The sequence below is a fragment of the Rhinoraja longicauda genome, chromosome 36 (genome assembly GCF_053455715.1).
Source record: "Rhinoraja longicauda isolate Sanriku21f chromosome 36, sRhiLon1.1, whole genome shotgun sequence".
Classification (NCBI taxonomy): domain Eukaryota; kingdom Metazoa; phylum Chordata; class Chondrichthyes; order Rajiformes; family Arhynchobatidae; genus Rhinoraja; species Rhinoraja longicauda.
Window position 1 is genome coordinate 9,932,359 of NC_135988.1, and position 26,729 is coordinate 9,959,087.

Consider the following 26,729-nt stretch of genomic DNA (forward strand, 5'->3'; position numbering starts at 1 on the left):
TTTTAAATGAAGATGGACGCAAAATGCTGGAGAAAAGGAATAAGTGATGTTTTGGGTCGGAACCCTTCTTGTATGATATTATTGGTAGCTCGTTCCATATACCTACAATTCTCTGAGTGATCTTGTTGTGCAAGGCCCCTTGGGCAACAGTGACCATAAATTTGGTGGAATTCTGCATTGGGATGGAGAGTGACACAGTTAATTCAGAGACAAGGGTCCTGCACTTGAATAAAGGTGACTTTGAAGGTATGAGATGGGAATTGTCTAGGATAGACTGGCAAATTATACTTAAAGGGTTGACAGTGGAGATGCAATGGCGAAGATTTAAAGACCACATGGATGAACTCCAGAAATTGTTCATCCCTGTCTGGTGAAATAATAAAACTGGGAAGGCAGCTCAACCGTGGCTGACGAGGGAAGTCAAAGATAGTGTTAAAGCCGAGGAAGAGGCATATAAATTACCCAGAAGAAGCGGCAAACCAGAGGACTGGGAGAAATGTAGAACTCAACAGAGGAGGACAAAAGGGTTCATTAAGAGGGGGAAAAAACCATGAAAGAAAGATTGCGGGAAATATAAAAACTGACTGTAAAAGTTTCTATCGGTATGTAACAAGGAAAAGATTAGTGAAGATGAATGCAGATCCTTGTGTCTTCATGAAGGAAGACACAAACAATCTCCCGGAAATACCAGGGGACTGAGGATCTGGTGGGAGGGAGGAACTGAAGGCAATTCACATTAGTCAGAAAATGGTGTTAGGTAAACTATTGGGACTGAAGGCGGATAAATCTCCAGGGCCAGATGGTCTGCATCCCAGAGTACTCAAGGAGGTGGCCTTAGAAATCGTGGATGCATTGGTGATCATTTTCCAATGTTCTCTCGACTGGATCAGTTCCTGTGGACTGGAGGGTAGCCAACTCCACTTTTTAAGAAAGGAGGGAGAGAGAAATCGGGGGATTCTAGACCAGTTTGACTTACATCAGTAGTGGGGAAGATGCTGGAGTCGATTATTAAAGATGTTATAGCAGCGCATTTGGAAAGCAGTGACGGGATTGGTCAAAGTCAGCATGGATTCATGAGGGGGGAAATCATGCTTGACTAATGTTTTGGAATTTTTTGAGGATGTAACAAGCAGAATGGATAACGGAGAGCCGGTGGATGTGGTGTATCTGGACTTTCAAAAAGCCTTTGACAAGGTCCCACACAAGAGATTAGTGTGCAAAATTAGAGTTCATGGTATTGGGAGTAGGGTATTGACATGGATAGAGAACTGGTTGGCAGACAGGAAGCAAAGAGAAGGTTTGAGGAGATATAAACCCTGAGAGATAATTTTACTTTCTTTGGCAGTGCAGCAGTTGAATTAGTGCACTTTATGACATTTCCCACTGAGCTTGGACCCTAATTAATTTTTTTAAAAATTCACTGCAAAGTTTTATTGCAAACTACTTGGTATTTACTACAAGGAAATACATTTTTAATTATCTTTCAAAATTACATTCCTCTAGGAGATGTTCACAATTTATTGCTGTGCTAGAAAAAGAAGTTTAATTCATTTTGTTTTTCATTTTAAAAGTTCCTTATGGTAAATAAATAATCTTATTCTTATTGATTCAATACGGGTTTGTTAGCCAAGCCTGGAAGTAACACTTTCCAAATATTGCCTCTAAATGTATCATTCAGCGTTATTTTGAAGGGGTTGACTTCACAACTAATAGGCTTTCAGCGTCAAAAGAACTTGGAGCTTTTAGGTTTTAACGGAAGCTGCAAGAATTATTCAAGAGGGCATCAAACTCCACTGTCGAATACACTTTAGTTTTAATAAAAAGTAAAGAAATTGAAAACAAAAATCAATAAACCTAATTCAACTCGTCTCATAAAAACCATTAATATGAACTAAAGTAAGTGAAGAGCGCATACGGCAGTGTTACCTTTGCTGTTAAAAGGTAGTGATCCCATTCAAAACGAGCACTAGATGTGGGAGCTATGAAGTATATGTGTCTTTGTAGTTTCCTGTGCGTCCACTGTGTACTGTTAATGAGTCCAGCAACACAATGGAAATCGTGACATGCACCATCTTGCTTCCACCATCCATTAAGATCGTGGCTCATTATTCATCCCAGCACTGTTTTCATCCATTTTCCACTTTTTTCATTCCAAAATATGCCGACTGTGCAGTTGTGGTTGTGCAAAAGAATTTCACAGTGCTGTTCGTACATGACAATTAAGTTCATCGGTTTTGGGAGCAGAATGAGGCCATTTGGCCCATCAAGTCCTCTCCGCCATTCAATCACGGCTGATCTATCTTTCCCTCTCAACCCCATTCTCCTGCCTCCTCTCCATAACCCCTGACACCCTTACTAATCAAGAATCTGTCAATCTCCACCATATAAAATATCCATTGACACAAAATGCTGGAGTAACTCAGCGGGACAGGCAGTACCTCTGGAGAGAAGGAATGCTTGACGTTTCGGGCCGAGACCCTTCTTCAGACTTGGCTTGGCAACTCCATTGACTTGGCCTCCACAGCAATGAATTCCACAGATTCACCACCCTCTGACTAAAGAAATTCCTTCTCCTCTCATCTCAATAAAGAACCATTGAGCCCTTGGTTTCCTGCTGACGCTTGGGAGCAGGAGAAAGGAATTTGAAGATGGGTGGTCTGAGTATGGGTCTGTGAGTCTGGTTCAGTGAAGGGAATCCATACTCGGAGCAGTGGAAAGCAGTCAAAGAGATGAACAAGACCCCGTGCTCAAGAAAGAGAAGCAACAAATCCAGATTGTATATTAAAAGGAAAGGCATAAGGGTGAGCTCTAAAATTGCCCACCAAATGACTCTTGTACAAGGACAATCTCAAATTGCGATTTTAATTGCCTTGTTTCTGAACTGTCAGTTCTAATTGTGGACTTCTGATTTGACCTCCTTTTTGCATATTGCATGCGCGCACACACACTCGGAAATGAAAACAAAAAAAACATGCAAGCTCAGACATGCACATATATACACATGGAGTATAAGAAAATAACTGCAGATGCTGGTACAAATCGAAGGTATTTATTCACAAAATGCCGGAGTAACTCAGCAGGTCAGGCAGCATCTCAGGAGAGAAGGAATGGGTGATGTTTCAGGTCGAGACCCTTATTCAGACTGGAGTACACATGGAGTATAATCACAAGCGTGTTGTACTTCAAATGGAAAAGGTGCCTTTACCTCAGATGAATATTTAGCCGCTGGTTTGAGCAGCAGTTTCTAAAGTGCATGTTTTAAGACTCGGGTTGGATTATATCATAGCTGGCAGATTCTCTTCTGGAAATGTAGGAAGCATAGAGCTGTACTGCATGGAAACAGGCCCTTCAGCCCATTTTATCCATTGGGCCTCATCCACGCTGGGCTAGTTCGATTTACCTGCATTTGGCCAATAGCCTTCTAAATTCCGATCAATCAGACTCCGTCTGAAAACTTGAACTGATAAAATGGAAGTACTTTCATACTAAGTGATGATTTTGATTAAAGCCCATATCACATTCAGTTAACGCAATACCACAAAGACTGTGGAAGGATTCCAACCCGAAACGTTGCCTACCCATGTTCTCCAGAGATGCTGCCTGACCCACTGAGTTACTCTAGTACTTTGTGGCCTACAAGATGACAGATGGTACACTGAGCCTTGAGTTTCTGAAATAGCATGCTTTAGTTTTTAATGTTTTATAAAACATATCATGGGCTTATAAAAAGATTTCCTCTCTCGTTAAACTTGCTCATTCCTCATGCTGTCCTTCAGTTGGGAGTCTCGGGTAAAGCCTTGTTAGGGGACTTCAAGCTGTGAACATGTTGTGGTTTGACTTCATCTTCATCTTATGGAAAACAAAATGTGCTTGATTTATTAAGAAAAGACTTAAATAAGCTAGATATTTGGTTGCCAATGTCACTGAATGAAAAAAAAAGTAGCTTTTTCAACTTCCTCTTTTAAGCAGCACTTTTCTCAGTTTTGTGTGGAAAATAAGATCATGAAGTGTGAGTATGTGAACAGGCTCACTCCCAGTTTTAGTGCATTCCTGATCTCAGCTGGTAGGTAGACACAAAAAGCTGGATTTTTAAAAGATTTTTTTTTAGATTTTAGAGATACAGCACAGAAACAGGCCCTTCGGCCCATCGGGTCCGCGCAGCCCAGCGATCCCCGCACACTAACGCTATCCTACATACACTAGGGACAATTTTTACATTTGCCCAGCCAATTAATCTACATACCTGCACGTCTTTGGAATGTGGGAGGAAACCGAAGATCTCGGAGAAAACCCATGTCAGGTCAAGGGGAGAACGTACAAACTCCGTACAGACGGCGCCCGTAGTCAGGATCGAACCTGAGTCTCCGGTGAGGCATTCGCTGTAAGGCAGCAACTCTACTGCTGCGCCACCGTGCCGCCCACAGAGTAACTCAGTGGGGCAGGCAGCATCTCGGGAGAGAAGCAATGGGTGACGTTTCTTCAGAAGGGTATCAACCCGAAACGGTCTCGGGCAATCTGTCACCATCGTGTCCCAGGCAAATAACAATTGGCATTAAACATCTAAATGAATAGGAAGGAGCTGCAGATGCTGGTTTACACTGAAGATAGACACAAAATGCTGGAGTAACAGCGGGACAGGCAGCATCTCTGAAGAGAAGGAAAGGGTGATGTTTTAGGTCAAGACCCTTCTTTAGACTGTCTGAAGAAGAGTTTCGGCCTGAAATGTCACCCATTAAACATCTACATACCTGGATGTAGATTGTTTTTTTGGTCAATATTTGGAAATAATTGACATACAGCAAGCACCATTCTTCCCAAGATGTGAAATGAGAGCAAGACTAAGTGGTGCGGCTCTAAGAGTCTGCTCCAGCACAGTAAGATAATGGCTGATCTGATGACTGATCCACCTTGTTTACCTTCCTGATCCCTGCAAACCTCTGAATAAAGTTAGTACTTTACAAAAAACTTTGTGCAGTCACTATTGTAATATGGGAAACACAGCAGCCAGCTTGCAGTCAAACCAGCAACATCTGAAAGATGTTTCTTAAAATTATAAGTCACAACATGGTGGCACAGTAGCTTAGCATTCGTGTTGCTGCCTTACAGCGCCAGAGACCCTGGTTCGATCCTGACTACTGGTGCTGCCTGTATGGAGTTTGTACGTTCTCCCGATGACCGTGTGGATTTTCTCCGGGTGCTCCGGTTTCCTCCCACATTCCAAAGACGGTTTGTAGGTTAAGTGGCTTCTGTAAGTTGCCCCTAGTGTGTAGGACAAAGAACGAGTGTACTATGGTCGATGGTCAGCATGGACTTGGAGTGCCGAAGAGCCTATTTCCAAGCTGCAGCTCTAAATTAAACTAAGTTTGTTGCTGTGATTGTGGATTTTTGCCAGTGTAAAGTAAACCTTCGAATTTGTGGAGACATGTGTTATTCTGCTTAAAATTACTTGCCAGTTTATCTATGTAGGGTACTCTCTTCATGTACTGATTCTTAAACCTGTCCGAAAAGCCCAATGAATACACTTGCCCTACATAAAAACTACCTGAAAATCAAATGGCATGTTCTAACTAATTTTTGGGTATCTATTTCTGGGTATTTTGGCTTGCTGCGATACTGATATTCAGTAAGATACTGAAATATGCATAGGAATTGTAACGTTGCCGCCTGAGCTATGTTTATTGCAGATATCCTACCTCTAATTCTTCATGTTTGCTCCAGCTCCCAGAATCAATGTGTTTAAAGGACAGATGATTTAGTTGACTCACTAGTAAAATTTTGAACACTTGTGTTAAGGATTTCTGCAGTCTGAGCTGAGCTTATGCGTTTTACTTATTTATGTTACTTCATTAAATCTGCAGGAAAGAATTTGCTATTTGGAATGAAGCACTTGAGTGTGGCATATTCCAAGATGATTTGAAAATGAGCTTTTTGTAATTAGCTAACAATAAGCAGTTTGTTTTTTTGAGCCTCAATGAAGGTGATGAAGAACAAAGATTTGTCAATTAAAAAATGTTCCCAAAGGCAAGTTACACCTAATTAATATGGAAACATCGAGGTGTTTTTGTATTTCAGATGAATTAAAGGCTTCAAGCCTCCATAACCTTCTTAGCTTTGTTTCCATTCTTTTTCATTTTGTTTAGTTTCGAGACACAGTGCAGAAACAGGCACACCGTTCCCATGCCGACCAGCGATCCCTGCACACTTACACCATCCTACACACACCAGGGACAATTTAAAATTTTAACCCAAACCAATTAGCCTATGTCTTTGGTGTGTGGGAGAAAACCGGAGATCTCGGAGAAAACCCACGCAGGTCACGAGGAGAACGTACAAACTCCTTACAGACATCACCCACAGTCAGGATCAAACCCGGGTCTATGGCAACTCTACCGCTGCGCCACCGTGCCGCAATTGATATGGGATCCATAACTTTTGTCTTGCATGATCCATAAATTTTAATCCAGAGGATACTTTAGACTACCGCATTAATTTGCAAACTCTGATTGCGACCACAATATTTCTTAATTGCTGCCTGAGCTGTTCCCAGAATCCAAGACTGAGTCTCAAACTGGAATAGACAATAGACAATAGGTGCAGGAGTAGGCCATTTGGCCCTTCGAGCCAGCACCACCATTCAATGTGGTCATGGCTGATCATTCTCAATCAGTACCCCGTTCCTACCTTCTCCCCATACCCCCTGACTCCGCTATCCTTAAGAGCTCTATCTAGCTCTCTCTTGAATGCATTCAGAGAATTGGCCTCCACTGCCTTCTGAGGCGGAGAATTCCACAGATTTACAACTCTCTGACTGAAAAAGTTTTTCCTCATCTCCGTTCTAAATGGCCTACCCCTTATTCTTAAACTGTGGCCCCTGGTTCTGTAATCAAGAGGATTAGATGATTTATATGTAAAAATAATGGATACCTAAGAGTGAGTTAAAGACTGAAAGCTAATTAAATCAGGTCTTTTTAATATAAAATAACAGATAGCCAGGAGTGATTCATTATGTATTCAGGTGGTTTATTTGCAGAATAAAGGATATCTGGGCGCAATTAGAGGGTGCTATCGAATCAGGAGGTTCAGATGCTTTAAATCAAGGGGAGAAGCAGGAACATCGTGCAGGCGTTGAGATAGCTCTAAAGCAGAGTTGGCGATATCTGGGAGTGAGCCACCGGCTTGAATGGAATCTGAGCAGTGGGATGGTATGTTTAAATATATATTAAGGGATACCTGGGAATAGGTTGCAGCTGTGAATACAATTAATTAGTTCTGTTTGTCTAGGTAATGAGGCCTTTTAAATATGGTGTCCTTTTAGCCAATTTGTCTTTGGCTTCCGTATCTGAACTATTTTAACTAACAGTTAGTGAAACGTGGAGAAAATGTATGAATAGTTTTATGGTGGAGGGATGTGAAAAGACCTCAGATCAAATGATAGGCACTGAACTGTCAGAAGATATTTGTGAATGACAATGTTTAAGAAAGACTCGTCCAATTGCTATATCAATTTTGTAACAGATTTAAGGTAAGACAATAGACAATAGGTGCAGGAGTAGGCCATTCGGCCCTTTGAGCCAGCACCACCATTCAATGTGATCATGGCTGATCATTCTCAATCAGTACCCCGTTCCTTCCTTCTCCCCATACCCCATTATCCTTAAGAGCTATATCTAGCTCTTTCTTGAATACATTCAGAGAATTGGCCTCCACTGCCTTCTGAGGCAGAGAATTCCACAGATTCACAACTCTCTGACTGAAAAGGTTTTTCCTCATCTCCGTTCTAAATGGCCTACCCCTTATTCTTAAACTGTGTAAGAGGAGAAAACGATTTAATAGGAATCTGAGGGGTTCTTTTTCACACAGAGGGTGGTGGGTATATGGATTAAGCAGCCAGAGATGGTTAAGGTTTCAAGACATTTAAAAGATGTTTGGTAAGGTAGGTGGATAGGAAAGATTCAGAGGGATATGGGCCAAACACAGGCAGGTGGGACTCGTATAGATGGGGTCTCTTGGTCAACATTGGGCAAGTTGGGTTGAAGAGCCTGTTTCCATGCTGTATGACTCAATGAATGTGACCTTGTATGAATTTATTCCAAATTATGTGTGATATAGAAAGATTAATTTGAAAGACACGAGAGGCTGCCTGAAACTGTCATTGTCATTCCTTTCATAACACCTTAGTAGTTTTAGTTGATCAGCAATCGGTGAGCATTTGAAGGCATCGCCAGAAGCTGAGGGGCTTATGTGAGTGCATTTTAATATTGATAGAATAATTAGAAAACATTAAACTGAAGAAACTCAACAGGAAAAACAAAGGTATTTATACAGTGATTATTATGAATGTGTTAAGCTGAGCCCTTTAATGCTTTCAGTTATCCGGTGATTATTATCACGTTGGAAATTTTCACTAAAATCTAATGTGCATCACGATCCCTTGAGCTGTGACGCTCCATTGAACCGTTTCTTACACAGAAGCCCTCCATAAAGGACAGAAATGAATGCTCCTCCAGAGGATATTAAAATCGAACCGTGGTTTTGCTTTCGGGTGGAGCATTTCCTATACTGGCGGGACGCCCTATTTTTGTTTAATGGTACATTGGCTCTTCATTCAACCGAATCTGAAATCAGCATCTCACTTTCCCCCAAATAGTTCACATTTAAGAAGTAATGTTTAAGAATGACTCCTGCAATTTCCAGTTCTAGGAAATATGCAAATTGTAAAATGGGATTAGTGCAAATGGGTACTTGATAATTGGTACGGGGCGGCACATTGGCCCCTGTAGAGTTGTTGCCTTACAGCACCAGAGACCCGGCTTTGATCCTGACTACGGGTATTGTCTGTACGGAGTTTGCATATTCTCCCTGTGACCACTTGGGTTTCCCCCTGGTGCTCCAGTTTCCTGTGTTTTGGGGGTTTTTTGGGGTTGTGTAATTTTAATGCTTATTTAATGCTTTTATTGTTGGACTGTGGGTGACTGAATTTCGTCCAATATTGGATGACAAATAAAGCTATCTTGAATCTTGAATCTTGAAAGACATGCAGTTTTGTTGGTTAATTGGTTTCTATAAATTGTTCCTCGTGTGTAGGATAGATGCCCCTCGTGTGTAGGATGTGTTGATATAATGCTGTTATGTTTAATCATATGGAGATAGTGTTGTGGGTATTTTTCCAGTGCCTTCAGGTATCTTGTCGGGGTAGTTTAGGTCTCAGAAGTGCATTGGACTCTGGGATCACTGCTGCCCAATAATGTTACAGAGTCATGGAGTCACACAGCACAGAGACAGGCCCTTTGGCCCAACTTGCCCGTGCTGACCAAGATGCCCCTTCTACACTAGTCCCACCTGCCCACGTTTGACCCATATCCTTCAAAACTTTCCTATCTATGGACCTGTCCAAATGTATTTTAAAAGTTGTTATAGTACATGCCTTAACTACCTCCTCTGCCAGTTCGTTTCATTTACCCACCTCCCTCTGTGTGAAAAAGTTGGCCTCAGGTTCCAATTAAATGTTTCCTCTCACCTTCAACTTGTGTCCTCTGGTTCTTGATTCCTGTACTCTGGGTAAAAGACTCTGTGCAAGCACCCTATCTAATCCCCTACTTATTTTATACGCAGACCAAGTTGTGGTTTCATGTTGCTACCAGATTTTTCCATGTATCCTTTCCCTTAATTCAGCAAAGGTGAATTTCATGGCTGCTGTTTGTTATTGTTGACAAGCAGCTCCTGAGGTTTCGCAAATAGTCCACTTTCCGCATAGACCTCTATTGTTGGAGGGCAGTGGAGTACAGTCGGGGCAGGTTGAGGGAGGTGCCCTGGAATAATATCCTCTTCCATACGCGTGCTGCTTCACAAGTCATTGATGATCAACATGCAACATCCTCGTAAATCTTCTCTGCACCCTTTCTGGCTTGACACCATCTTTTCCATGACATAATGCCCGGAACTGAACGGTCTGAAGAAGTGTCTCGACCTGAAACGTCACCCATTCCTTCTCTCCAGAGATGCTGCCTGTCCCGCTGAGTTACTCCAGCTTTTTGTGTCTATCTTTGGTTTAAACCAGCATCTGCAGTTCCTTCCTATGCAATACTCTAAATGTGGTCTCACCAACGTCTTGTAAGACTGCACCATGACCTCCTAACTTCTATACTCGGGTGCCTGACTGATGAAAGCCCATGTGCCAAAAGCCATTTTGACCACTCTATCTACCTGTGACGCCACTTTCAAGGAAAGATAACATGAGTGTTAAAGCCAAGCCTGAACCTTTTCCTCAATCAATGCTCATTCTTCCCAGCTTGAGTCATCGAAGAGCAATAGGCAGCAGGTAACCTGACTGCTTGCAGTCTGGTAAAACTACTGGATTCCTGTGATTTACGATACGATACGATAGAACTTTATTTATCCCAGGAGGGCAATCGATCTGCCAACAGTCATAAAACACAAGACACAAGAAAAACACGAGATACAAGACACATGAAACAAGTCATAAAACACAAGATACATGAAACAACAAGACAGATGAATACATTTAATGGCAGAAAAGACAAAAGGGGGAAGAAAGAGTGAATTGTGTTTCTGTTAGCACCTTCCAATGCTACAAGAAGGCCCAAAGTGTCTCCTAGATGAGGAAAGACATTCTTAATCTGAGGAAAGAAATTCCTGCCATAGAGGGAGTACAGAGAAGGTTCACCAGATTGATTCCTGGGATGGCAGGACTTTCATATGAAGAAAGACTGGATAGACTCGGCTTGTACTCGCTGGAATTTAGAAGATTGAGGGGGGATCTTATAAAAACTTACAAAATTCTTAAGGGGTTGGACAGGCTAGATGCAGGAAGATTGTTCCCGATGTTGGGGAAGTCCAGAACAAGGGGTCACAGTTTAAGGATAAGGGGGAAGTCTTTTAGGACCGAGATGAGAACGTTTTTTTTCACACAGAGAGTGGTGAATCTGTGGAATTCTCTGCCGCAGAAGGTAGTTGAGGCCAGTTTATTGGCTATATTTAAGAGGGAGTTAGATGTGGCCCTTGTGGCTAAAGGGATCAGGGGGTATGGAGAGAAGGCAGGTACGGGATACTGAGTTGGATGATCAGTCATGATCATATTGAATGACGGTGCAGGCTCGAAGGGCCGAATGGTCTACTCCTGCACCTATTTTCTATGTTTCTATGTTTCTAGCCAGTGGAATGCTTCTAAAGTTTAGTCACTGAAATAATAGCCTTTTTGTGCACAAACGGGGTGGCACTCACAGCACTGTGACAATAGTGGGTTAACACACGTTGCATGATTGTGACTGTGAGAGAAATACTGGCCAGGACGCTGGTGGGAACTCCTATCCTCTCACCAAATGATTCTTGATGCCAGCCTGAGAGAAGAAATGGAGACTTGATTCAATGGTCTTATCCATAAGGGAGTATGCAGAGTGATTCTATAAGGATGAAAAAAAAATGCAGAGTGCTGATCAAATAGAATAATTGAAACTGACTGTCCCAGCTAATGAAGTGGCAAACTTGTAGCTTTCTCCATCTGAAGCTTAGCACTGCAGGGAATACTGCAATCATTCACTTAAATATCACTTGATCTGATTTTCGGGATGTGCATCCATTGCCAATCACTTGCAGCCCTTAAGAATATGATGGTTAATGGTGTTATTGACTTGATGGCATAAGACAGCGCAGGAACATGACCCTTGGCCCCCAATATCCGTGCCAAACATGATGCCGGATAAACTGATCTCTGACTGCACGTGATCTGCTGGGCGGCACGGTGGCTCAGCGGGAGAGTTGCTGCCTTACTGTGCTTGCAGCATCAGAGACCCAGGTTCGATCCCGACTACGGGTGCTGTCTGTAGGGAGTTTGTAAGTTCTCCCCGTGACCGCATGGGTTTTCTCCGAGATCTTTAGTTTTCCCCCACGTTCCAAAGACGTACAGGTTTTCAGGTTAATTGGCTTGGTATAAGTGTAAATTGTCCCCAGTGTGTGGAGGATAGTGTTAATGCACTGGGATCGCTGGTTGGTGTGGACTCGGTGGGCCGAAGGGACTGTTTCCGTGCTGTATCTCTAAACTAAACTAAACTCCTCCATTCCCTGCATATCCATATGCCTATCCAAATGCCCCTATCGTATCTGCCATCACCACTTCCTCTGGCAGTGGCTTCCAGGCATCCACCAGCCCCCAACATCTTGTTTGATCTTTGCCCCTCTCACATCAGTCTGAAGAAGGGTCTCGACCCGAAACGTCACCCATTCCTTCTCTCCCGAGATGCTGCCTGATCTGCTGAGTTACTCCAGCATTTTGTGAATGAATCACCTTAAAGCTCTGTCCTCTAATCTTTGACATTTCAGCCTTGGGAAAAATATTCTGACTGTCTACCCAATCTATGCCTCTTTTAGTTTTATATTCATCTATCAGGTCTCCTCTGTCTCGAACGCTCCAGAGAAAACAACCTCTCCTCTGATCTGGGCAACATTCTGGTGAAGTTCTTCTGCATCTTCTACAAAGCCTTCCTGTTAAGGGGTGACCAGAAAGGGGGGGGGGGGGTACAGTGGCACAGCAGTAGAGTTGCTGCCTTACAGCGCCAGAGGCTCGGGTTCGATCCTGACTACGGTTGCTTGCCTGTCCGGAGTTCATACGCTTTCCCCATGACCTGCGTGGGTTTTTTTTCCAGGATCTCCGGTTTTCTCCCACACTCCAAAGACGTATAGGTTTGTAGGTTAATTGGCTTTGGTAACAATTGTAAATTGTCCCTTGTGTGTGTAGGATAGTGTTAATGTGTGGGGATCGCTGGTCGGCGCAGAGTCGGTTGGCCGATGGGCCTGTTTCCACACTGTATCTCTAAAATTAAACTAATCTGCACACAATACTCCAAATGCAGCCTGATCTAAAGTCCTATAAAACTGCAACATGACTTGCCAACTCTTATACCCATTGCCCAAGCTGATGAAGGCAACCATACTGTATACAGGTATTTATTCACAAAATGCTGGAGTAACTTAGCAGGCAGCATCTCAGGCAAGAAGGAATGGGTGACATTTCGGGGCGAGACCCTTCTTCAGACCCCATACGCAGTATATGTGGTAAAGTATGCCCACCCTGCTGAGGGAAAGGGTTCCAAGGTTTTCACTCAACTTCAATGGAGAAAGGGTACAGCTCATTCAGGATGGGGAACTTGTAGCTGATGTTGCAGCGTGCCGTCTTTTCTTGTCTGTCTTAAGTGGTGAAAACAGTAGGTTGAAAAGCATTGTCAGAAATGTTCTGGCAGATGACTCCAGCTTCGATGGAAGACAGAGGAAGAAGTGGAAAGTGCTGATTAAACCGAATAATTGAAGTTGACTGTCCCATCAAATGAATTTCATTCATGATAGATTTTGATTGTCTCAAATAGAAATTGAAAAAGTTAATTGTCCTGTTGAATTGGGATGCTCATTAATATTCTCCATCTGACCCTCTTGTCAGTTGTAATACCAAGTTGTATTCTCCTCAAAAATTTCTGCAAATAAATCTTGCAGTTCTATTAACGAGTATTAATGTTCTCGTAACGAGAGTTATGCCCTGCATTAAGTTCCTAACACGGTCTGGTGGCACAGCAGACAGTAGAGCTACTGTCTTCTAGTGCCAGAGACCCTGGTTTGATCTTGACTACGGGTGCTGTCTGTACGGAGTTTGTATGTTCTCCTCGTGACCTGCGTGGGTTTTCTCTGAGATTTTCGGTTTCCTTCCACACTCCAAAGACATATAGGTTTGTAGGTTGATTGGCTTGGTATGAATGTACAAAATTATCTCTGGTGTGTATAGGATAGTGCTAATGTGCGGGGATTGCTGTTCGGTGCAGACTCGGTGGGCCGAAAGGCCTATTTCCACGCTGTATCTTTAAACTAAACTAATCTTTTAAATCCTCTTGTGAGATCGGTTCATGTTTTGACTTAAGGTCTCTCTCAATGTTGCACGAAGTATCCAAATGGATTATGAAGTGGTCCCTGGAGCTGAGATTCAATTCATAGAATTCTCAATCGGAAGCATGAGAGTTAACATTGGACTGTAAAAAGCTCCCGTGACACCATTCAAATGTTGTTCTGCTTAACCTGAACTGCAATAACTCACTCTGCGGCCAAAGGAGCTGCAGCATTTTCCCATAGCACATAAAGGTAATTAATAATGAATTAGTTATTAGGGTGGCACGGTGGTGCAGCGGTAGAGTTGCTGCCTTACAGCGCCAGAGACCCGAGTTCGATCCTGATTACGGGTGCTTGCCTGTACTGAATTTGTATGTTCTCCCCATGACCTGCATGGGTTTTCTCTGGGTGCTCAGGTTTCCTCCCACACTGCAAAGACGTACAGGTTTGTAGGCGAATTGGCTTGATAAAATTGTAAATTGTCCCTGTGTGTGTAGGATGGTGTTTGTGTGCGGGGATCGCTGGTTGATACGGACTTGCTGGGCTGAAAGGCCTGTTTCCATGCTGTATCTCTAAACTAAACTAAACTAAAGTAGATTGAGAACTAATTCTCTGGTTCCTTTTTTTGCTTGCAGCCCAATGGTTTCTTTTTACCTATCTGATCTTCCCCTCTCTTCTTTGTTTTTCGTCTGTGGGGGTCAGACTGCACAATTTTGATCTATAAACTGAATAGAAAGTGCGGCAATCTGTGCATAGAAATTCAGGTATATTCCTGTATATACAGTGCAGCTGGTAGAGCTGCTGCCTCACAGCGCCAGAGATCTGGCTTCGATCCTGACCCCGGGTGCTGTCTGTGTGGAGTTTGCACGTTCTTCCTCTGACCGTGTGGGTTTCCACCGGGTGCTCCGGTTTCCACCCACATCACAAAGACGTGCAGGTTTGTAGCTTTATTGGCTGCTGTAAATTTCCCCCTAGGGAAGTGGATGAGAACGTGGGATAACATGGCACTAGTACGAATGGGTGATTGTGATCAGTGTGGGCTGAAGGGCCTCTTTCCCTGCTCTATCTGTAAACTACAGTAAATATCTGCACCGAAATGCCTATGGCTAGTTACATGCACTGCCAATATAATTTGAAGGCTGGTTTAAGCAGTACTCCGTTGCTTTGGCAGCGAAGGAGTTAATTACCAGCAACTCAAGGCATGGAGAGGTGATTCAGAGACACGAGTTCAAACGCTATCATGTCACCTGGGGAATTTAAATTCAGGCAATTAAAAACGGGAATGTAAATGCAGAATCAGAAATAGTAACCTTGAATCTATGAACTGTTGGTGAAATCCATCTGCTTCTCTCATGTCCTTTAGGGAAGAAAATATCACATCCTTAACAGGTCTGTCGTTTACATCATTCCACACTCCAAACGATATTGGCTAATGGCTCAGTGGAATGGCTTGGCAAGAGTGATTGAGGATGGACATGGATGTCCATCGCTTGATTAGTGAAAATGATATTGCCATATACAGATACAATCGGTAAGATCCAGAATCCTACCAATTATAAAATATTAAGCTTCCCTTTCTCAAAAAAACTCACTGTTAACGTACACATGTTCCAGGAGTTTTTGCTCTTGTGGCCCAAAACCGAGTGATTTCATAGCACGTTTATAGAGTCATACGACGTGGAAATGGGCCCTTCGGCCCAACATGCCCACACCGACCAATATGACCCACCTGCCTGCTTTATGCCCATATCCCTCCAAATCTGTCCTATCCATGTACCTGTCTAAATGTTTCATAAACGTTGCGATAGTGTCTGCCTCAAATACCTCCTCCAGCAGCCTGTTCCATACACCCACCCCTCTTTATGTAAAAACAAAGCTACTCCACAGGTTCCCATTAAATCTTTTCTCCCTTACCTTAAACCTCTATCCTCTGGTTCACCATTCCCCTACTCTCGGCAAAAGACTGCATTTACCTGATCTATTCCTCATGATTTTGTGCACCGCTCTCAGATGACCCCTCAGCCTCCTGTGCTCTAACGAATAAATCCCTAAAAGTTTATGTTTATTTAGTTTATGCTGCCCTTATACGTAACCTTATTTCTATAGCTTTTGGTATCTTGGCTGCACTAGGATACAAAATGAAAACCTGACCTGATCCCAATGGACCTGAGGCTATTTGAAGCCAATCCAAGGTTCAGCACTCAAAATTTGTCCTGTACCTGACCTGACCAATGTTTTAGTGCGTAAGAAGGAACTGCAGATGCTGGTTTAAATCGAAAGGCCTTGACCCGATACATCACACATTCCTTCTCTCCAGAGATGCTGAGTTACTCCGGCTTTTTGTGTCGATCTTCTGACCAATGTTGTGTGTATTAAACATGTTATTGACACATTTAAGGGGGGGGGAGGTCAAATATTGTTTAAGAACAGAATAAAAAGACGTACATTAAAAAATGACATACCTTTAGAAGGGAGTTGGGGAAGAATTCCTTTCGCCAGAGGGTGATGAATCTGTGGAATTCATTGCCACAGCTAGCTGCTGAGGCCAAGTGTTTGGGTATTTTTGAAATGGAGGCAGGAACTGCAGATGCTGGTTCACACCGAAGGGGGACTCAAAAAAACTGAGTAACTCAGCAGGTCAGCCAGCATTTTTGGAGAAAAGGAATAGGTGACTTTTTGGTTCAAAACCCTTCTTCAGACTTCAGACTTTGTTTCCATTGTTAAAGCGAAAATTGACAGGTTCTTGATTAGTAAGGGTGTCAAAGGTTACGGGGAGAAGGCAGGAGAATGGGGTTGAGAGGGAAAGATTGATTAACCGTGGTTGAATGGCAGAGTGGACTCGATGGGCCGAATGGTCTAATTCTGTCATATGATTTATGAACATGACATATGCAGCTGTAACATGTGAATCATCATGGCTGGAACATGTATCTGATTTATTCTGGTCTTTATTATATTCAGTACAGATAGTCAGGTTGTTCTACTCTTCCTTCCATAAAGCTTGCCATGAAATCAAGTGGGATTTCCACATGGTTCTTCAGTATGCATTCAGCATCAAGTTCAGCTCTTGTTTTTAATTACAACTAGCCAGGCGTGGACCCGTTGGGCCCAAACCTCTCCTGTGGGCCTGACAACCCCTGTTGTGTCCAAACCTCTCCTGCGGGCCCGGCAGCCCTCCCCCAACTGATGACCCGTGGACCCGTTGCCGGCGCTGGAAGGCAACAACTCTACCGCTGTGCCTCCATGCCAGATCAATTTTTTACCATCAACGTAAAAAGGGGCATCAGTTTAATAACTTCTTCAAAATGGTCCCTCTCTGCCAACGTGGTATTGGTTTATGATTGACAAGTGTACTGAAATACAGTGATTTTGTGTGCAAATCATAAGGTACATGAGTACATTAGCTCGGCAAAAGAGAGAATAAGAAGAGAGCAGAATATAGTGTCACATCTACAGAGAATGTGCAGGTGATTTTTTTTTAAAAAGTGCAAGGGCTGCAACAAGGTTGACTGGAAGATCCGGAATTCATCCTTGGACTATGAGAGATCCATTGAAGGAGTCTAATTACAGCGTGGAAGAAGCTGTTCTTGAACGTGGTGGTGCTTGCTTTCAAGCCTTTACACCTTCAATGAGGAATGTGAGTCATCTTTGATAATGTTGGCTGCTTTTCCAAGGCAGCATGAAGTCAATGGAGTCAATGAGGGGGAAGGCTGTGTGATGAGCTGGAATTCACTACAATTACTTTGCCGTCTTGGGAAGAGCAGTTGCCACACCAAGGTGTGATTCATCCGGATAGGATGCTTTCCATGGTGCATCCAGAGAGGTTGGCAAGAGTCGTTGGAAACTTGCCGAATTTCCTTAGCTTTCTGAAAAAGTAGAGGCATTGGCATGCTTTCTTGGCCATCATGTCAATGTGGGATGACTTTTACTTACACACACACACACACGCACGCGCACGCACACACGCACGCGCACACGCACACACACACGCACAAAATTTGCATTTATACCAAGCCAATCACCTTCAAACCTGTACGTCTTTGGAGTGTGGGAGAAAATTGAGGATCTTGGAGAAAACCCACGTGGTCACGGGGAGAACGTACAAACTCCATACAGACAACAGCCGTAGTCAGGATTGAACCTGGGTCTCCGGCGCTGGAAGGGAGCAACTCTACTGCTACAGCGAAACCTCACCAATCCTCGTTCTCCAGGGATGCTGCCTGACCTGCTGAGTTATTCCAAATCCTTGTGTCCTTTTTTTGGGGTTCCAGGGTTTATGAAGGCAGGAGAATGGGGTTGAGTGGGAAGGATAGATCTGCCACGATTGAATTGCGGAGTAGACCTGATGGGCCGAATGGCCTAATTCTGCCCCAACAAACTTATGAACTTTTGCGCATTAACCAGCATCTGCCGTTCTTTGTTTCTACATTCGTACAAGGACAATTATTTGTCATTCAACTGACGCTTTGAAAGCAAATTTACGAGTGAGAGTTTGCTGTGGATCAAACTTTACAAAATGGACCTCTTTATTTTCATAATTGTGCAACTCTGAAACCGAAAGGCGTGTTTCTTGTAGTGAATGTATGTGCTGAATAGGGCGGATATTTTGTGTACATTAGTGGCTTCATTCTGAAGTTGCTTAATACTGCTCGCATGGTTAATGTAAGATTGCCTGATTTTGACTGACACTGCCTCAAGGGTTAAGTCCAGCGGTGGTGATTTTTTCTTATATTGATCATTGAAATCGACTGCGAAAATGTGACTGAGCGTGGATTGAAGTGCATAATCAAAGACACACTTTTGAATGCAAATCGCTACTTGTAGTAGAAAATTTATCTTCAGTATGTGATTGTGACAGCCAAGCATTGTAATTTTGAAAATGCCACATTTGTCACCTGCCTGCTGAATCGTTTCCATGTGGTTCAGATGAAGGAATCTGAACGTCTTGTTTTCAAATCACCAAGAAGAAAATTCCAATTCTTCCTTTAATTGCTGCCTTTGTGAGTCAACAAAACGTGCTCTGATTTCAGAATATTTCGGTTGAATGTTTGATCTGTTGACTCGTGGTCCAACGCATAGTTCTGGTTCTGCATCAACTGCTGTAGACGGTCAGCTTAAAGAGAGACCGCAGACAAACTTCATCCATCAAAGTTGGAATATATTGAACATTTTCGACTGAGGATCAAGTACAAGGGTGAGGCTAAACCTTAAAATGGATTGCAAGCAAGACGATGGAACTGAATGGGTCACTACATCACAGCGAAAGGCTATCAAAAACAAGATTAGCTGGCAAGGGAGTCATCGCTTGTTCTTCCTAATCACCTGACATTTTGAGCAATGGCACAATTGAGGTAAATCTTGGACACCAGTCTTCCAAAGCAATTGTTTGGATTTTTTTGGCTTCAGATGAAAAGGCAGGTGTCACCGGCTGGGATTCTCGCAATTTGGTGCCAGGGAAAGAAGAGGATGATTTCTTCATTATTTTGATTCCTGCAATCTTTCTTGTCTTACTGGAGTTGTCTTAACCTTTGCTGCAGGTTGCATTGCAGTCACCCCTTGTTTTTACGGGCTTCTTTATAATGGATTTTGGTTCTAGTGCATGGACCTATCCACCTTCGTCACCAAGCCGGCTGTCGAGGCCACCCCTGGCCCGCATCGCCCCCCCGTTCCCCAGCCGCTTCCAGGCCGGGCCCACCCCACATCCACACCGGGCTGCCGACACTGCCCTCCATGGCCGCTTCGAGACCGGGCCCTCTGGTGTCACCGCTGGCCCACGCAGCTTCCTCGTCCACTTCCAGGCCGTGCCTGCCACCGCCACTGCCGATCCCTTATCTGCACTCCGACAACACACGGGCCGCGACCAATGACACAGCCGATCCTCGCCTCTCCCCCCGGCCGCCAGCAGGCCGGGGCCGTCAACTCACCTGGATTCCAGACCGAGAGTCTGAAGAAGGCTCTCGGCATGGAACGTCACCTATCCATGTTCACCAGACCTGCCTGACTTGTTTACTCCAACCTCTTTGTGTCCTTTTGTGTATTAACCAGCATCTGCAGTTGTCTGTTTCTTCCACTTATACAAAGATAATCCCTTGCTCAATTATAGTGGACAATCGGCAATAATGGCCACCAGTCCCGTCCCCCCCATGTGTCCGTTATAACGAGGGTTTACTGTATTGTTTGGTATCAGGAAAGGCTACAGGCTGAGTTAAAAAATAATAATAAGCCATGAATGGATCTGTAAAATTATATTAGCACTCGAACAGGCCCTTTGGCTCACAATATGTGTGCCATGACCATCTAACTACCGACTCATAACCCATATCCCTCCATTACCCGCATGTCCATGTGCCCATCCAAAAGTCTTTTAAATGCCACTAACAATATCAGCTTCAATCAGCATCTTTGGCAGCATGTTCCAGGCACTCACCACCCTCTGTATTTTAAAAAAAAACTTGCCCTAAACATCCCAATAGACAATAGACGTAGGAGGAGGCCATTCGGCCCTTCAGGCCAGCACCGCCATTCAATGTGATCATGGCTGATCATTCTCAATCAGTACCTCGTTCCTGCCTTCTACCCATACCCCCTGACTCCGCTATCCTTAAGAGCTCTATCTAGCTCTCTCTTGAATGCATTCAGAGAATTGGCCCCCACTGCCTTCTGAGGCAGACAATTCCACAGATTCACAACTCTCTGACTGAAAAAGTTTTTCCTCATCTCAGTTCTAAATGGCCTACCCCTTATTCTTAAACCGTGGCCCCTGGTTCTGGACTCCCCCAACATTGGGAACATGTTTCCTGCCTCTAACGTGCAGGAAACCCCTTAATAATCTTAATAATCTCCTTTAAACTTTGCCCCTCTCATCTTCATGCTAGGCACTCTCACTTTGCCCCTCTCTGTCCTCTAGTGTTTGATTTTCCTATTGAACTTTGGTTCTTGGCTTCTTTGTAAATCGTATTTTGTTGTTGAACTTCTTCTTGTGTGAATTGGATGAGAACATTGATGATTCAGTCACACCCAAAGAACAGATAGGCTTTTGAATATTTGGACAGTTTGTCATGAGGAGTGCTATTGCTGATGGAACAAAAAAAAAAAATCTCTCGCAAGGTGGATTCCATCCAAATCGGAGATTAGTCAGAATGAAAGATCTGCTGCCTCAGGAAATGGTTGACGCAAGATGCCTTGCAAGCTTCAACAAGGAAACATTGTGTACTTAGAGGGAAGGGTTGCAAGAGATTGACTGAAAGATGGTAGAGAAGGAAAAGAGGAGAATAAACATCAGTTTAGTTTAGTTTAGAGATACAGCGCGGAAACAGGACCTTCGGCCCACCGGGTCCACGCCGACCAGCAATCCTGCATATTAACACTATCCCACACACACTAGGAACAATATTTACATTTACCAAGCCAATTAATCTACATACCTGTACGTCTTTGGAGTGTGGAAGGAAACCAAAGATCTCGGAGAAAACCCACGCAGGTCACGGGGGGAACGTACAAACTCCGTACAGACAGCCCCCTTAGTCGGGATTGAACCCGGGTCTCTGGCGCTGCATTCGCTGTAAGGCAGCGACTCTACCACTGCGCCACCGTGCCACCCTTAGGATCAGGATGCATGATGTGTAGGATGGAACTGCAGCTAGACACAAAATGCTGGAGTAACTCAGCGGGTCAGGCAGAGTTACTCCAGCAGAGTACTCCAGCAATTTATGTCTATCATCAGTACGCATGAGTTATAGGATGGAACTTATGCTGGTTTACACCGAAGATAGACACAAAATGCTGGAGTAACTCAGCGGGTCAGGAAGAGTTACTCCAGCATGTTGGGTCTATCTTCGGTGTAAACCAGCATCTGCAGCTCCATCCGACAACTCAAGCATACTGATGATAGACAGAAAATGCTGCACTTACGTGTCGATCAGCATTTTGTGTCTATCATCAGTATGGATCAGTTGGCCCAAATAAGCTTTTTCCATGTTTTATATTTTATCCAATTCGATGCAAAAAAATGTCCTGACTTTCCCCATGTGGGATGGTTTTTCATGGACTGGCAAAATAATCTCCATCTCTCGTTTTCGACTAACGTCTATTTCCCTGGTCAGTTCATTATGTTTTTCTTCTGGATGTTTGGCCTGCTGGATTATTCACAGCTTTACATTTTTTCACCAGAGATCAAAGTCCACTTTTGTCGAGCATGATTTCCAGGAAAATAATGATTGCAACCAAAGAGGTCACGAGTTTGTTGTATTTGTTCCAAACATAAGATTCCTATTTAAAAATTTAAATTGTATGGTTATTTTGGCAAGGTGGCATTTTGCACTTTGTTTGCTTTGATAATTGCGAAATGTTACTCTCTGGAAGTTTACATAGAATTACACAGAATCTTTGTCACATGCAATTTAACCACTTCATCCTTGTAACATATATACCTCACATGAGCTCCTCTCATTTCATGTAGTTTAGTTTAGTTTTAGTTGCGAGATACAGCGAGGAAACAGGCCTTTCGGCCCACCGAGTCTGCATAGACCAACGTTCCCCACACACTAACCGAAGATCTTGGCGAAAACCCACGTGGTCTAAGGTAGAACGCACAAACTCCGTACAGACGGCACCCGTAGTCCGGATGGAACCCGGGTCTCTGGCATTGTAAGCGCTATAAGGCAGCAACTCTACCGCTGCGCCACCATGCTGGCCTTTCGACCTTTACTCAACCTTTCAGCATATCTTTCTATTCCCTTTCCACTCATACTCCCGTTGAGTTTTCTTTAAAAGTATTTAAAGTACCTCAATCAGTCCCAATGCTTGAGAGCTGAAATTTCAAATCTCTGAGTAAAGAAATTTCCCTTGAGTATATTCATGACCTCTGGTTATGCAAGCTTCAATGGTAATATTGTTCAGCTACCCACGTGGAACCTGAGGTGCTATTCCTCCACTTTGCCTGTGGCTTCACTTAGACTTGGCCATTCCAAGTTATGTTTTATTCTACCCTATTATAATTATCAGGTAAATAATGAAGGTAATTGATAGTTGAGCCAAACTACAGACGCACTCCGACTTGCGCAATAGGTGACTTAATAAACTCACACTACTGTACTCGGCCTCCAGTGCAATCAAGGCGGTTTATAATTTCCACCATACTGTACGATCACTCAGGTTTACATGGGAAACAAGCTGGCAATGGTGGCCGTGCTTACCCAGAAGGCCACACGCTGCAGAAAGTGCCCCAGCGGCGAGAAGGAACTCAAGCCGGCAATGGCAGCAGTGCCATGGGCAGCAGAAAGTGCCCTGGGTGCAGCCGGAGCCGCTGAGACAGTTAACACTCTCAGTGGGTCATTTCGGGCAGGGGATGGGGATGATGATTTTGACTGGCGTAAAATTTGACTTATGTAAGGGTTCGCAGAACGTAACCCTTGCGTAAGTAGAGGAGTGCTTGTTCATAGCCTGTAAGGAATGGGAGTGCAGCACAGGCATGGTGGCACAGCAGTAGAGTTACTGCCTTACAGCGCCAGAGACCCGTGTTCAATCCTGACTATGGATGCTGGGTGTACAGAGTTTGTACGTTCTCCCCGTGACCCGCGTGGGTTTTCTCCGGGTGCTCCGGTTTCCTCCCACACGCCAACGGCGTACAGGTTTGTAGGTTAATTGTCTTGGGTAAAATTGTAAATTGTCCTTAGTGTGTGTAGGATAGTGTTAGTGTGCGGGGATCGCTGGCCAGTGTGGACTTGGTGGGCAGAAGGGCCTGTTTCCATGACGTGTCTCTAAACTAAAACAATATGGTTGAGACTAAATTCTTGTGGAGTCCTCTCGACTTTTAAAAAATCCATTTACATCAGCTTCATTATTAATTTCCTGTTTAGATAATCCATTTCTGCTTCAATTCAACTTGTTAATTTATTTTATTTTGTACATTCAACTTGAATTAACCTTAATTTTCTTGCTCAGACTCTGTTTGCTCAGTCAGGAAATTTCAGGGTGAAATGAATATGTCATGTTTAATATGTGAAAAGAAAACACATAAAACACAAAGAGGAAAAAACGGTCGGACGTCACTGGCGACTAGATCCAACAGGAACACTTGTTATATGTTTATGGCAATCGTTGCGATTCTGAAAGGTGTGTCTTTGCTTTAGACTTTAGAGATACTGCATGGAAACAGGTCCTTCGGCCCACCGAGTCCGTGCCGACTAGCGATCACCCCGTACACTAACACTATCCTACACACTAGGGACAATTTACAATTTACAGAAGCCAATTAACCTACAAACCCGTATGTCTTTCGAGTGTGGGAGAAAACCGGAGCTTCTGGAGAAAACCCACATGGTCACAGGGAGAACATACAAAACTCCGTAGACAGCACCTGTAGTCAGGGTCGAACCCAGGTCTCTGGTGCTGTGAGGCAGCTGATTTGCCGCTGCGCCACTGTGCCATCCTGTGAGTGCCGCCACAAGTCGTGAATAAGAGTTTTGCTCCTCATCTCCCAGCACTAATGTCCAAGAATATCTGCTGCTACTTCTCATCTCTGCACAAATTTAGTGAACTAACATCTAGAGAGTTTGACTATTGAACTGGATACTTAAGTTCAGATTTTGTCAAGAAGGTTGTGAAGAATACGTAATCTGGAATAAAAAGCTTATGTTGATGACTGTATACAATCCCGTCAATGAACTTCAGGGAAGAAAATTACCCACCCCATACTTCATACATACCCTCTGTGGAAAAGCCCTGGCAACCCTTTAGTTGGAAAGCTATTTAGGATATGCAATAGATTGATCTCAGTAAATGTTAACTCAGTCTTGAATGGTGGAGGAGGTGCAAGGAACTGAATGTACCACTTCCGGTTTTGTTTTTCCTTTTAAATCCCCCAAATCATGGGTCACAATGCTGAAACTCCCTCCCGAACAGCATGGAGAAACAAAGAACCACAGACGCTGGTTACTACACAAAAGGACACAAAGCGCTGGAATAACTCAGCAAATCAGGCAGCATCACTTATCCATGTTCTCCACAGATGCACCTGACCTGCTGAGTTAATCCAACAACTTGGCGTCCTTTATTCACAAAATGCTGGAGTAACTCAGCAGGTCAGGCAGCATCTCGGGAGAGAAGGAATGGGTGACGTTTCGGGTCGAGACCCTTCTTCAGACTCGACCCGAAACGTCACCCATTCCTTCTCTCCCGAGATGCTGCCTGACCTGCTGAGTTACTCCAGCATTTTGTGAATAAATACCTTCAATTTGTACCAGCATCTGCAGTTATCTTCTTATACTTGGCGTCCTTTTGTGCATTTATCAGCATCTGCAGTTCTTTGTTTCTACATTTTGACTGCTCCACTGCAAAATCTCCTCAAGATATGCCTATGTTGAAGAGGTTCTCCTTTCTCTGGGAGTTTTGTGAGGCCCTCTCTCACTGCAACCCCCTCTGTGATTCCTACTGCTCTCCAGATCTACGACCATGTTTTAACCCGGACTTGTGCCTCTAAAAATAAACCTTTGCCCGTGTCGCCCTGTTACCTGCCACTGCCACACATTGCCCAGCCTCTTCAGCTTTCCATCTTTCTTCTTTCTCTTCCATCCCCCCCCCCCCCATTCCCCACTCCCCACAATCTGCCTGAAGAAGGGTCTTGAACCGAAATATCACTTATCCATCTTCTATAGAGATGCCGCCTGACCTGCTGTTGCTCCAGCACTTTGTGTCCCAAACATTTGTGTGTATCCCCACACCACAAGCACCTCACCTTCTCGAGGACAATTAGGAATGGATGATTAAATCGTGGCCTAGTCTGTGAACCCCACATTCTTGAGTGAACAAAAAATGCTGCCGTTGCCAGCGACACCAACATCTTGTGTATGAACAAATGTTTTGCGCTGCTGAATGAAGGTAATTACCACCCCTCCTGTCCCCGCCGCCTTACTCTGTATTCCCTTTAGTTTAGTTTGGAGATACAGCACGGAAACAGGCCCTTCAGCCCACCGAGTCCGCACTGACCAGCGATCCCTGCACATTAACACTATCCTATACACACCTATCCAGGGACAATTTACATTTATACCAAGCCAATTAACCGCCAAACCTGTACGTCTTTGGAGTGTAGGAGGAAACCGAAGAACTTCGGAATAAACTCATGCAGGTCATGGAGAGAATGTACAAACTCTGTACGGACAGCGCCCGGAGTCGGGATCGAACCCGGGACACCAGTGCAGTAAGTGCTGTAAGGCAGCAACACTACCGCTGCGCCACCTTGCTGCCCTTCTCCTGTAGACTTTGCCAACCCATATCTTTTCATGATCTGTTTTGGGAAATGAATGCTGCTCAAAATGTGAGGACATGAGCAGGCTGAATTCAGAATGCATCGTATTGCCATTTCAATCCCTTAACTTTGTGATCAGTCAACTGTTTATCTCGGCACTGTATTCATCGACTGCCAGTATGAAAATAAATCACCGTTTTGTGATTCTATCATACTTATTGATATTGCTACCACCAACACAAATTTTATGGGACTTGAAATTACACTTGTGTGTCTATTAATAATCGAATGTTTCATACATTTGGCTGAAATTCCTGACTCTGCCAGTAAATGGAGGTATTAGCCTGTTCACATTCATTTGAAGGTCATTGTTATTCATGCAATTTTTGCAAGAGTCAGAAATAACCTCAATGTAAGACTGAGGGGATTGACCTGATGTGGTTTAAACACAAACAGGAGCTTGTCACTTTGCTCATAAGCAAAGGGCAAAAGTCTCAGTCGTCCAGTTAGTTACTGATCTAAGATAGACACAAAAAGCTGGGGTAACTCAGCGGGACAGGCAGCATCTCTGGAGAGAAGGAATGGGTGACGTTTCGGG

At 43.8% G+C, this 26,729-nt stretch overlaps 1 long non-coding RNA gene across 1 annotated transcript in view; it reads left to right on the top strand.

The window, feature by feature from the left end:
- Window positions 1-26,729, top strand: part of LOC144610438 (uncharacterized) — a 50,757-nt gene that overhangs the window by 13,327 nt on the left and 10,701 nt on the right. The window lies entirely within an intron of this gene.